Source organism: Aegilops tauschii, chromosome 1 (genome assembly GCF_002575655.3).
Source record: "Aegilops tauschii subsp. strangulata cultivar AL8/78 chromosome 1, Aet v6.0, whole genome shotgun sequence".
Taxonomy (NCBI): Eukaryota; Viridiplantae; Streptophyta; class Magnoliopsida; order Poales; family Poaceae; genus Aegilops; species Aegilops tauschii.
In genome coordinates this window covers 125,317,853-125,332,543 of record NC_053035.3, presented here as the reverse complement: position 1 = coordinate 125,332,543, position 14,691 = coordinate 125,317,853, and positions in this window count along the sequence as shown.

The window sequence follows — 14,691 nt, the reverse complement described above, 5'->3', positions numbered from 1 at the left end:
GGGGGTATGAACCATAGAGAAGTTGGAATACAGTAGGTTTAACACCAATTTAAACAAAGAATGAGTTCATTACAGTACCTTAAAGTGGTAGTTTGCTTTATTACACTAACAGATCTCACAAAGTTTTTGTTAAAGTTTTGTGTCGATGAAGTGTTCGAAGATCGAGGAGCTATCAATATGAGAAGAATAAAGAGAGGCAAGAGTTCAAGCTTGGGGATTCCCAAGGCACCCCAAGTAAATATTTCAAAGGATACTCAAGCATCTAAGCTTGGGGATGCCCCGGTTGGCATCCCATCTTTCTTCTTCAACAAATATCGGTATACCTCGGTTTTCGTTTTGTTCACATGATTTGTGTCCTTTGTGTTTTTGTTTTTCCTTTAAGAACCATGCTAGTATGAGATAGCACTTCATTGATTTATTGAATACTTCATGTGCTTCACTTATATCTTTTAAGTATGATCTTATAGAATTGCTCTTTGTGCTTCACTTAAATCTTTTGAGTATGGTTTTATAGAATGCTTCGTGTGCTTCACTTATACATTTTGAGCTTGGATATTGGTTAGTCTATATTAATCGTATAATGCTCCATGAACTTCACTTATATATTTTGGAGTATGAATAATACAATCATCTAAAGTGGGTTTGGAAGAGTGTCAACTTTAGGAATTAGTGATCCCACTATTCCGAATGAGAAGAATTTTGCTTATGTGGAGAGTAGAAAAATTTCTATGCTTGTAGATCATGAAAAGAATGCTTTATGTGATGGTTATATTGTTGAATTCACTCATGATGCTACTGAAAATTATTATGAGGAGGAATATATGCTTGTAGGAGTAGCAATAATACCAAGTTTCCTCTCTATGTGCTTAAAGTTTTGAAGTTATACTTGTTTTGCCTTCCTATGCTAGTTGATTCTTGTTCCTATAAATTATGTGCTCACAAAATCCCTAGGCATAGGAAGTGGGTTAAATTTAAATATGCTAGTCATATTCTTCATGATGTTCTGTATATGTTTCAATTCTTATCTTTTATGTGAGCATCATTGAAATCATCATGCCTAGCTAAAAGGCATTAAAGAAAAGGGCTTGTTGGGAGACAACCCAATATTTACCCTTACTGTTTTTGTGTGTTTACATGATTAAGATACTGTAGTAATCATGTTTCATAGCTTTTTTTCAATAAAGTGCCAAGTAAGACCTTTGGGAAGACTTGGGTGAAAGTTAATGTGATCTTGCTGTAAAAAACAGAAACTTTGCGCTCACGGGAATAGATGCCATTTTTTACTGGAGAGTGTTTTTAGGTTGATTCTTTTTGCAGATGATTAATAGACAATTTCCTCACGCCCACCAATTTATATCATAATTTTTGGAGTAGCATAAGTATGGTTGCTGTTCATATCATTACAGACTGTTCTGTTTCTGACAGATTCTGTTTTCATTGCATAGTTTGCTTGTTTTCTAGTTTCTATGGATTATATTTCTCAATATAAATTGTAGAAATGATATAGTACAGTAGGAATTGTGTGAGAACAATTATGAACCTTGTCTTTGACAGTACCAAAGTGAATGGTTTACCCTTTATCATACTAACCTATCTCACGAAGTTTCGTTAAGTTTTGTGTGATTGAAGTTTTCAAGCTTTGGGTGAGATATCGATATGAGGAGAATAAGGAGTGGAAAGATCCTAAGCTTGGGGGATGCCCAAGGCAACCCAAGGTAATATTCAAGGAATACTCAAGCGCCTAAGCTTGGGGATGCCCCGGAAGGCATCCCCTCTTTCGTCTTCAAAACTATCGGTATACCTTACTCGGAGCTATATTTTTATTCATCACATGATATGTGTTTTGCTTGGAGCGTATTTTGAATTTTACTTGCTGTTTGAATAAAATCATTGGATCTGAAATCTTGAATGAAAAAGAATCCTCCCATGGCTAGTTAATTATTTGACTACTCAGTGTTCTTCACTTATATGTTTTTGGAGTAGTTTGTCATTTACTCACGTGCTTCACATATATCCTGTGAGTAAATGGTTGAATGAATTGAATATCATAAATCTGAATTTATATATGTTTCATATGCTTATACCATAGGGAGTAATGACTTCACACAAAATAAGTATAGGTAGTAAACTTATTGAAAGTTAGCAAACACAGAATTGGTCACTTGAACAATTCATGAAAGAATATTGAAAGAAAAGAGATTTCACATATAAATATACTATCTTGGACATATTTTGTAATTGTGAGCACTCATTAAAATATGACATGCTAAAATGTTGATGTTGGACAAGGAAGGCAACGTAATGGGTTATGTTTTCTTATATCCGAAATAAAGTATATTGTCATGGATCATCCAACATGCTGAGCTTGCCTTTCCCCCTTATGCTAGCCAAATTCTTTGCACCAAGTAGAGATACTACTTGTGCTTCCAAATATCCCTTAAACTAGTTTTACCATGAGAGTCCACCATACCTACCTATGGATTGAGTAAGATCCTTCAAGTATGTTGTCATCGGTGCATGAAATAAAAATTGCTCTCTAAATATGTATGATCTATTAGTGCGAAGAAAATAAGCTTTATACGAACTTGTGATATGGAAGAAATAAAAGCGACGGACTACATAATAAAGGTCTCTATCACAAGAGGCAATATAAAGTGATGTTCTTTTGCATTAAGATTTTGTGCATCCAACCTTAAAAGTACATGATAACCTCTGCTTCCCTCTGCGAAGGTCCTATCTTTTACTTTTATCTTCTACCTTATGCAAGAGTCATGGTGATCTTCACCTTTTCTTTTTACATTTTATCCTTTGGCAAGCACATTGTGTTGGAAAGATCCTGATATATATATATATATATATATATATATATATATATATATATATATATATATATATATATATATATATATATATATATATATATATATATCCAATTGGATGTAAGTTATCATGAACTATTATCGTTGACATTATCCTTGAGGTAAAAGGTTGGGAGGCGAATCTATAAGCCCCTATCTTTCTCTGTGTCCGATTAAAACTTTGAACCCATAAATATCACGTGAGTGTTAGCAATTGCGAAAGATTAAATGATAGTTGAGTATGTGGAGTTCGCTAAATCTAAGCTCTGACATAGACCCTTCCTTAAAATAAGATGAATTGCAATTGTTTGATGACTAAGAGCATTGTTTGTTAGTATTCAAGAAAGTTTATGATCTATACTTTAACATGTGAATAGATTGTTAGTTGATCATGAAAAGTTTTATGAGATGAGCTGCTGTTATGACATATAATGATGCTAGAAAAAGGAGATTGAAATTATCATTGATCAAACTTGTGCACCTGCTAGCATTCACACTTCATAAATTATTTCTTTTATCATTTACCTACTCGAGGACGAGCATGAATTAAGCTTGGGGGTGCTGATACGTCTCCAACGTATCTATAATTTATGAAGTATTCATGCTATCATATTATCCATCTTAGATGTTTTATATGCATTTATATGCTATTTTATATGATTTTTGGGACTAACCTATTAACCTAGAGCCCAGTGCCAGTTTCTGTTTTTTCCTTGTTTTTGAGTTTTATAGAAAAGGAATACCAAACGGAGTCCAATTGACGTCCCAATTTTTGTTGATTTTTTATGGATCAAAAGAAGACCCCGGAGTAAAAGAGTTGGGCCAGGAGAGTCCCGGGGCGTCCACGAGGGTGGGGGCGCGCCCACCCCCCTAGGCGCGTGGGCCTGCCTCGTGGATGCCTCGGGCACCTCCTTGACATGAGACCGACGCCAAAAATTCCTATAAATACAAAACCCCCCAGAAAATAACCTAGATCGGAAGTTCCGCCGCCGCAAGCCTCTGTAGCTACGAGGAATCAATCTAGGCCCTCTCTGGGACCCTGCCGGAGGGGCCATCATCACCGGAGGCCATGGAGGAGGATCCCGGAGGGGCCATCATCGCCATGAAGGCCAAGGACCAGAGGGAGAACCTCTCCCCATCTATGGGGGAGGCCATGGAGGAGGAAGCACAATGGGGAGAACCTCTCCTCCTCTCTCTCGGTGGCGCCGGAGTGCCATCGGGAGGGGAATCATCGCCACGGTGATCGTCTTCATCAACATCACCATCATCATCACCATCCTCATCTATTTTACGCGGTCCACTCTCCCGCACCCCGCTGTAATCCCTACTTGAACATGGTGCTTTATGCCACATATTATGATCCAATGATGTGTTGCCATCCTATGCTATTTTGAGTAGATATCTTTTGTCCTTGGGTTGATTGATGATCTAGATTGGTACGAGTTGTATGTTTTATTTTGGTGCTGTCCTATGGTGCCCTCCGTGTCGCGCAAGCGTGAGGGATTCCCGCTGTAGGGTGTTGCAATACGTTCATGATTCGCTTATAGTGGGTTGCTTGAGTGACAGAAGCATAAACCCAAGTAAGGGGATTGTTGCATATGGGATAAAGGGGACTTGATGCTTTAATGCTATGGTTGGGTTTTACCTTAATGATCTTTAGTAGTTGCCGATGCTTGCTAGAGTTCCAATCATAAGTGCATATGATCCAAGAAGATAAAGTATGTTAGCTTATGCCTCTCCCTCATATGAAATTGCAACGACGACTACCGGTCTTGTTTACAATTTCCTAGGATAATTCCGCACACCGACCCATCATTATTCCACACTCGCTATTTATAATATTTAGTAATATATTCTAAATTTATGATAAAAGCACCTAATTTTATGTTTTAGCACTCCGATACCATGCAAAGTTATCCTCTTCATACCCACGACGTAGTTTTATTTCTCGTTTCTAGTTGGAAGCAAACGTTTGGTGTACGTAGAGTCATATCAGTGGCAGATAGGACTTGAGAGAATATTGATCTTATCTTTAGCTCCTTGTGGGTTCGACACTCCATACTTATCACTTCCACCATTGGGAATTGCTACGATGATTCCCTGCACTTGGGGATTATCAGGGACTACAACACAACTGCATCGGATGGCAACTCAAGACTATCCAAGCAAGACATCTTGCTGTAGCTAAATTTGATGGTTAACAAGAAAGTGATGAGATGTGACCAGCAATATGATAGAGCCTTCTATATTCTCAAGAGGCTCGTGGAAGAGCTTGATGCAATACATTCAACAAATCAAGCGGATGCTGACGAAAGGATGGATGAAGAGGATGCTGAAATTGAAGATGACCTTCATTATTATGCAGCTGAAATGCTCCAGGCCGCTGCTCAAGCCAACCAATGCAAGCAGGGTGTTGACTAATCAATGCAGCAGCGGTAGCAAGAGACGATGAAACTGCCGCTGTACTCTGAAACAAAGGGTAGGAAGAAAATTTCTGCAACAAAGAAAAGTGACAAGAGAGCTCAAATAAAGGCACCACCTGCAGGAAGAGTCGTCGTGCTCGATGAGAACGGAGTGCCAATTGGACACAGGCAATGTAGTGTGTGCAAAAAAGTTGCAGGACACAACAAGCTCACCTGTCCAACACCCTTAGAAAGCAACAATGCCGAGGAGGTCAAGCAACCCAAAGTTCAAAAATAGCAACCCAAAGTTATAGAACAAAACAAGGGACCACACCCACAGAAAGCAATCAGCAGACTTTGTAGCATATGCAAGGAGTATGAACCACATAAAGCAAGAACATGCCCAAAGCGCGCAGATGCTGAAAAGACAAGCAAAATGCCAGAAAAGAAACATAAAGCAAAACCTAGAGCCAGCAACAAGAAAGTGGTGGAAGATTAAGAAGAAGACGAATATGAAGACACCATCGAAGAAGAGGAAGACGAAGAGGAAGAGGAAGTGGAATACGAAGAGGAAGAGGATGATGAAGAGGAAGAGGAAGATGAAGAGGAAGAGGTACATGTCAAGCAAAAACCACTACAAGCAAAGCCTAGGAGGAGCGCAAGGCTGATGAACAGTTAGACTAGGTCAATTAAACAAAGCAAACTTATGTCATGTCAATGTGCAGAATGTTATTCCACTTTTGAAACAGTATTTTAGGAGAAGCTTACTTGAACTTCTATTGTTGAAGGTTCAAAGAAATTATACATTAGAAGTTCAAGTAAGCTTACTGCAGAAGTCCTGGTATAGCATGAGAGGAGGTGTTGGTGATGTATTGCATAGAAAGAGCAAGCGGTAATAAAATGAAAATATACATTGTGAAGTTCAAGTAATATTTCTGCATAAGTCCTAGTATATTATGAGAGGAAGTGTTGTGCTGAGTATTCCATAAAAGTGCAAGCAAGAATAAAAATGAAATTATACACTATGAAGTTCAAGTAAGCTTAAAGTAGAACTTCTGGTATATTATGACAGGAGGTGCTGGTATTGTATTCCATAAAAGAGCAAGCAGCAATAAAATGAAAAAATATACAGTTTGAAGTTTAGGTCAACTTTTAGAAGAAGTTCTGGTATATAAAGCGATGTAGGAAAAAATATGCTTAAAAAATAAGTATTGCCATATGAACTAAGGTTAGCAAGCCTAAGACAACGCGTTTAGATATGAAGTTCTGTTTGGATACGTGCAGAAGTTCATGTACAATGCCGACAAAAGATAAAGAAACGTAAAGGAGTGTATGAGAATATTTTTGCACAAAGTTACATTTGAAATCCATTCGCAGTTGAAAAAACACAAAAAAACACATATAGATTCTATGCAAAAGGCTACATATTATTGGTTGCGTTGAAAAACATACCAATACATTACACAACACAGAAAATCCTCTCCATCTGGAACCAGCAGCCCAGCCACATCTCAAAGTAGAAGTTCAAGTCTACGATCATATGTTGGGGCCCAAAATTAAACAACACAAAAAACCCAGCAGACGAACCATAGCCCAGAGAGAAGTTCAAGTACATATGTTGGGGAAAAACATACAACACATGGATACTGAAAGAGATGCAGTACATTGAAATTCACAAGCCAAATCATTCTTCACACCAAATACATTTGACCTCAGTATATTAAATAATAGTGCTGCAGCTATAGATACACAAATTACTAAATCATTCTTACAACCAAATCTTTACGGAATCATTCCAATCATTATCAAAACCTAAATCTTTACAAACTCAAATCTACACTGAAACTAATGCTTCGAATTCATGGGCCCAAGGACTAGATCTCTTTAGGAAGCTCTGCACGCATCACTTCATTCTTCTCGCTAAAGATTAGAGTATGCATGAACTCGGCCTTCCAGTCATCTACAGCAGCCTGCAAACAAGAAATGAAATGATGGTTTAGTAAAGGATAACTAAAAGCACAGCAGGAGCGTCTCAGCAAAAAACACACAAGAAAAATGAAAGGATGATGACACAAGACCAAGAACAAAACACTCCTCCACATCACCAAAATCATCAACAAGCTCATCGCCATCATATGTAGAGCAGAACTTCACGGCAAACAAACCACAATCATTATTCACTTGCTTTGGAACATCGATAAAAGTAGGCCTCTTTGCAATATTCGCCCAGTTAGGCTGCTTGCTCGCTTTGTACGCAGCCTTGCCGTACACCTCCTCGAGCAACCCAACAAATCTCTTGATCTGCCAGAAATGACAAATAAGATGAAGTCAAAAACATGTTAACCAAAATAGTTAAGTTCAGGTACATAAAAGGGATAGTCGCATAGATCCAGCTAAACAAATACCCGAAGTTCTAGTCAGTTCAAGCAGTATTACCAAAACAGAGACAAACACATATTTTGTCAACACAAGCCATAATAAACTTCGTGTCAAACAAGCAGATACGAAAGGAGGTTCAGACCAAGAAACACTCATGATATTTTGGCAGTCTCTGTGGAAAGTTGTTTGTGACGTTCCCTTATTAGTGTAAGGAAGTGAATCAAGGATGTCAATGCTCCCACGATATCTATTTAGCACATACATGCTGTAGTGCGCCATTGTGCCAATTGGCTTGAATAGTATCAAAAAAACCTGCCAAGAATGAAAGAAACGATGAACACAAACTATAAAGCATAGGTATTGAACAACCGGGATGAACAAAAACTTCTTGACAAACTCAGCAAAAGGATGTACATAAAATTTAAAAAAGCAAGAGTTATGAAAAAACCAGCTTTGCGTTAAGAAGGTCTTCTTCCTTGCGAACAAACATTCGGAGGAGACCAGCAGATTTTTTTTTGCATCAAACTTTGGAACTGTTGCACCGAAAAAATCATACTCCAGGCAGTACTGTGCATTCGCAAAAACAGAATTAAAACACCTCCCAAATGCCACTACAACAAAACTAGAGCAAAAAAGGGAGATAGGGGTGCAAAGAACTAAAACCTGTATGAAGTAGGGACTAAGTACAACCCTGTCAGCACAAGAGAATATCTCAGAGGTCTTCGGCTTATCCTTCCACAAATTTATGAGATAATCCATTCTGTCTCCTTCCATCTGCTGCCCTTCACCGAAAAGAGTATAGAGGACATGTCCTGTGAGGTCAATCACATTCCCAGGGATGGTAAACATGCAGTACCTCGTGCTGCATATTTGAAAGGATGGGGAAATATTAGTAGTTCAGATACAATAACAAAACAGAAGTTCAGATACTATAACTCAAAGGCAAGGAGAGATGAACAGAAGTTCAGATACTATAACAACAGAAGTTTAGACACTATAACTAAAAGGCAAGGAGAAATGAACAGAAGTTCACAAACTACAACAACAGAAGTTGAGAACAAAGTAGCATCTCAGGCAGCAACAAAAATAAGAAGAAGAAAACTCACTCAGAATACTTCTCCAGACCATCTTTACTAAGCACATACTGTCTCAACCTCCGGGCCTCGGATAGATGAGGGTAACAGTATTTCTTTAGGGGAGCAACAGCAGAACGCCACTTCAAAGGCAATCTTGATGCTCTCTTGGAGGAAGTTAAGTTGCCAGACTCAACTGCCGGTTTCCTCCTGGTGATGACAGCATTCTTCCGACCTCTCCCATCAACAGTACCAGCAGCAGATTTACCATCCTTCGGGTAAGCAATCTTCTCAAAATCATCATCCGACGAAATCACCTCTGCTTCGACTGCTTCGACTGCACCAACCTTCCTGGAGCAAGGGGTGTTTGGAGCACCACAAATACCAACAGCCTGCTTCCCCAACTTGGAAGGAATAAGGGTTCGAGAGCTATCATCTTCTCTCGGAGTTGTACTCATCGATTCCTCCCTAGGCTGGTATTCCTGTGACCCGAGGAATGAGTAGTGGTAATCGGTCAAGTCCAACGGCTCAACTGTAAAAGAAAAGCAAGAGAAAAAAAGACCATTAAATATAACTGAAGTTCAGGTACAGCACAATGTGCAGTCCAACTAATATAGATGACATGGTTACTACTCAAGCTGGCCTAAAAAATGTGTTGCATTTTAAAAACTAAATGAAGTTCAGGCACAACCCAAGGCACAGTTCAAGATAAATTTATGAACTGGAAAACATTCAACTACAGCTAACAAAAAGCATAGAAAGGCATCATCTCTAAAGTTCAAGTAGAAGAAATGCTCGTACCCAACTAAGCAATGGAAGGAAAAAAATACTGAAAGTAAATACACAAGGAAAATAAAAAAGATAAAAATGAAGTTCATGTAGAAGAAATGCTCCTCTCCATCTGAAACCAGCAGCCCAGCCAGATCTCAAGCAGAAGTTCAAGTTCAATAAATAATGAAGTTCGTGTAGAATAAAAGACGCAGTACAGGTAAGCAGTCCAAATTTCAAGACTTACATGTATAGTAGCCAAACAGAGCTTGGAAGTCTGTCTCAAACAGGTTAGAAGAAGCAATTGAGTACAACCACGTCTTCCTGATATCCGCAATATTTTCATGGGAATAATTTGCAAGAACCCCATCATGAAACGAATTAACATTCGTATGCATGAAGAATCCGCAGTTGATACTGCCATCAAACACAAAAAAGAACAGTGTTAGAACAAAAAAGATAGACAACGAATAAAAGACGTCGCAACCTACATACAACTACAGTTAAACACAAGTGATAGAGAGAAAAGTGGAACTCATACTTGTTATTTTGTTGGGGGACATCAATCCAATCCAAAGGGAAATGGTCGATAGTAAGTGGACTGAAGGGTGTCTCCCTGTTGTTGCTGGCATCGCTCCAAAGCTTCTTGATGTTGTCAGTCATCCGCCGAAACAGGCGTACCGCACAGTCATCGTCTGGTCCATAGTGAGAGTCGAGAAGCTGGAACCTTGAATTCTTCATGTCAAGAAATATCGAAATCCAATGACCAACACCACCCATGTGAGCAGGAATTTCAAGCGGGTCAAAAGTGGGGAAAACAACCTGAAGCAACATAAACACATGAATCGTTAAAAACTGAAAATTAATATCAAACGGTACAAAGAAAAATAAAACAATACAAACACAGTGGATCGTAGTGCAAAACTAATACAAAGGCAAAGAACAAGATATTGCATACAGAATCATTGCATCCATGCTATGTGGACCAGTCGCCAAGAAGTACTTCCTCACACGCGAATCAAATTGACCTCTGAAAATCTTGTCCTAAAATAATGCAGACAACACCAACATATGAAAATAAAAAAATGAGACAAACAAGTTTTAACTAAGATGGTAAGGAACAAAACAGAAAAGAAATCACTTTATGGCTGACTTACACAAACCCAATACGGCAGGACGAGTTTGTCCGATCCCTGATACTTCGCACGTAGACAGTAGAGTGCAACCTCAGCCACATTAGATCGAAACATTCCGCGAGGAGCAAAAGATATTGCGACATCTTCAACAGAAGCTTCACACTCCTTGTTTTGGCACATAATCATTGATCTAAAACAAGCAATAGAAAGTAAAATAAGTTCAGCATCAGGAACTCAGGAAGTTCATAACACATACAAGCACAGAAGTTCGGCTACGACATCACAACAGGCAGTACAAAAAGGCCAGAAGTTCAGCACTAGAGAAGTAAAATAGAAGTTCAGCAACATATAGTAAAGAAGTTCAGGTATGAAACCACAGGCAGTTCACAGGGGGTAGATGGATGTAAATATTGACCAGCTGCACTCACCTCTTGGAACGATCATTCTTAAGCCTAGTTACACTGAAATAAAAGTCATCAACCTTCTTTCGGACGACAACAAGGTCACTATCTGCTCAGCAAAAAGAAATAGAAATTAAGAGCAACATTCAAGCACATAGATTCACGACAGTTTAACTAATACCAACATTCAAAAACAAGCACATCTCAGCTGCTACACCAGAAAAGATAAAACCACGGGATTATAAACATCACAACCCATGCATTACAAACCTTCCCCCACATAGAAACAGGTTCACTTAACTTTATTTACAAACCACACGACAAAGCACAAACCATAAGTTCAACTTGCACCACATAGGCAGTTCACAGGGATATCATGGACAAAAACAAACAACAAAAGGGACGGGGATGGGAAAAGAAGAGAGAAGCATGCTCCTCTCTTTATGGATTCTTGCCTAGACCAGTGGCAGCACTGGAATGATCAACCTCCTCTCCATAGCTATCGCTTTCAGTCTCTTCATCGTCATCTCCAGTAGACATTGCAGCGTCGTCGGGAAGGACACCAGCAGCAGCTGGAGCAGCTGGAGAATATGAAACAACAAAAATTGTTGGTTCTCCTGCACTAGGAAGAGCTGGAGAACCAGCATCAACATCAACTGATGGCTCTGCTGCAGGAGACTTCTCCGGGCCTGCGGCAGCACTACCACCAGTCTCAACAGCAGCCTCGACAGGATCTTTCTCCAAAATGATATCTCCAGCTGGCTTGCCCTGCTCAGCATCACAAACCTCAGCTGGCTTGCCCTGCTCAGCATCACAAACCTTAGCTGTCTTGCCCTGCTCAGCATCAGAAACCTCAGCGCCAATGGACGACTGAGGTTCAGTTGGGTCCACCCCGTCGGAGCAGCCGGTGCCTGACACGGACTTGTCTGCATGTAACATCCCAAATTTTCAATTTGGTATGTTATACATAGATCATCATTGCATATCATGTTTTATTGCATTTTGACAAAATCCTCGATAAATCCTAAGCAACTCAAGGACCCTCGGAGAGAGTTGGGGATTTTCTCGAATTTTCATATTTGATTTTTATCAAATAATAAGACGAGGATTTTGGTTTTAATTATTTTCCCTCCGGAAAAAAATTTCATTTTAAAATAAACGAGAGGAGAAAATATGACTTCTCCAAAACAATTGAAATACTGGAGGAAAAATGTTAAAATCATTATTTGGATTTTATTTGCAATTTTTATTGCATTAAAAATATTGCATGTTTTCAAAAATTTCATTTTGTGTTAAAAAAATGTTCACCCTATTCTAGATTTTCTAACTAGACGGGGAAAATTTATTTCATATTTTTCTGATTTTTATTTATTTTTCTACAAATTATTTACCGTGGAACTTATTTAAAAAAAAACTGTGCGCGCCCGACCGGGCCGCAGCCCAGCCAGGCCGCCGGCCCACCCCGCGCCCTCTCCTCCTCGCGCACGAGACGCCGCCGCCGCCATGGCCGAGTCCGGCTCCCGCCGGCCACCCCCTCCCCCAAGTCACCTCCACCCCCCCTATTTATGCCGCCGCCGCCGCCCCCCCCCCCTCCCTCACCGCAAGCCGCCGCCGCCGCACTCGCCTCGCCCGCCGCCGCCCGCACGGATCCGCGCCGCGCTGCCTTGCGCCGCCGCCGCCGCTCGCCGGAGCCGCCGCCGGAGCCCCGCCCCTCGCCCCGAGCCGCCCGAGCCCCGAGCCCCCGCAGCCCCGTCGCCGGAGCCTCGCCGGAGCCCGTCCCCGAGGTAGCCGCACCTCGCCGTTGCCGGTTTTCTTTAAAAAAAAACCCTAGATCGGTTTTTTTCGGTTTTATTATTTTGCGAGCGTTCACCGAACCGTTCGTTTTAACGAACGCGTTCGTCGGTTTTTCTCTGTTAACGAACGTCCGTTATTTAACCGTTAGTCCGTTTTTCTTTTTCGTTGGATTTTTCTCGTTATTTTCTCAGATTCGATTTCTAATCGAATCTTCGATTATGTTTAACTTCTCGCTCGATTATCGGAATCAGGCGATTCAAGCGCCTAGAGTTTCGTCTCGAAATTCTCTTTCCGTTTAACCTACTTAAACAAGTTTTGCTACAGTAAAATTTGACCTAGATCCAGATTAGCAAATGAAGTTTCTTTCTTTCGTCGTTTGATTTTCGTTGCTTCTTTCGAGTTGATTCTTTTTGCAAACCGGAGTTCTTAAGCTGAACTTTCTGGTTGGATCTTTCATTCGAGTTTTACCTGTGCATTAGATGAGTACTGATTGTAAGCTTGTTTGTTTGCGTTAGAGTACCCGGAGTGTGCCGCTTGTTACTTCGACTCGCTAGGTTTTGCGGATCATCAGCAAGGCAAGTAACACTTTGATCATATCCCGTTCATACCCAGTTTTACTGCATTAGATCTGTTTTCCTCAAACACTTGCATGGTTAGGATCTAATTAAATTGTGGGTATTGGGAATTAGTTGAGGTAGTACCTATTACCTGTTTTTCTTATCAAACCCTTGGGAGTTACTTCTACGTTGCTTTTATTATTCCCATGCTATGCTCGTAGACGTGGATTGGGTTTGAGTGATATTCACGACAGATGTGAGATTGTTAATAATGGTTCAACTTAAGGTGGCAACTAAAACTCACATCTGGGTGGATTGAGGCACCTGGAGAACCCAGTGTTGTCTGTTTGTATAAGGATCGCCACCCAGGCTCAAAGGGATCATAAGATTATTCATGCTAGAAACTTCCGTGTGCAGCCACAAGCTATTATGGGCTCTAGCATAGTTGAGTAGGTTACAAGATCTCTTGAAGAGGTGGGCTAGCAGATGTAGGGGAAAGTAGGTGTACCGGTCCATCCAGAGTAAAGAGGGATTGTTTCTGAAAGGCTGTGTCTCGGTCATCCGTTTCTCAAACATCATGATTATGGTTTCGCAAACCTCTGCAGAGTGTACAAACTAATCATGGTTAGCCGTGTCCCCGGTTATGAACAACTTGAGTATCTAGTACCTGGATTATCATTGGAATCTCATCACCATGTTACTTATAATTAATTTTGTTGGGTTAATGATGACACTTAATTGGGATTGAGTTGGAGGTACCTTCTCAATGTTTCACAACCACCATGATAGTTAAATAAAATTTATTCCTTTGAAGTAGGATAAAATTGGCTTTTCGCAAAACTGTAACCATAGAGCTTTCCACCAGCCATATATGCATATAGTATAGCATTATTATTGTTCATTGCTCTCTATGTGTTACTTTGCCAGCATATTCTATGTGCTGACCCGTTTTCGGGCTGCAACGTTTCATGTTGCAGACTTTTTAGACGACGCGTAAGGTGCCTTAGGCCGTGGTCTTATACTCAGTGATGCCGCTGGAGTTGATGGACTCACTTATCTTCCAAGTCTTCCGCCGTTATCGTTATTAGATGGCCTTAAGCCATGTTTATCATACTTAATCTCTTCGGAGATATTCGATGTAATAAGTGTGTGATTGCTACTCTGTTATAAATCCTCCATTTGTACTGTGCGTGTCAGCATTACTGATCCAGGGATGACACTGGTGCACAGCAGCACAGGCCATTTGAGGTCTGGTCGCTACACTGCAACCTTCTCTGGAGGAACACTAGCATCATCATTCTGCAGCAAGAACATAAAGTCATT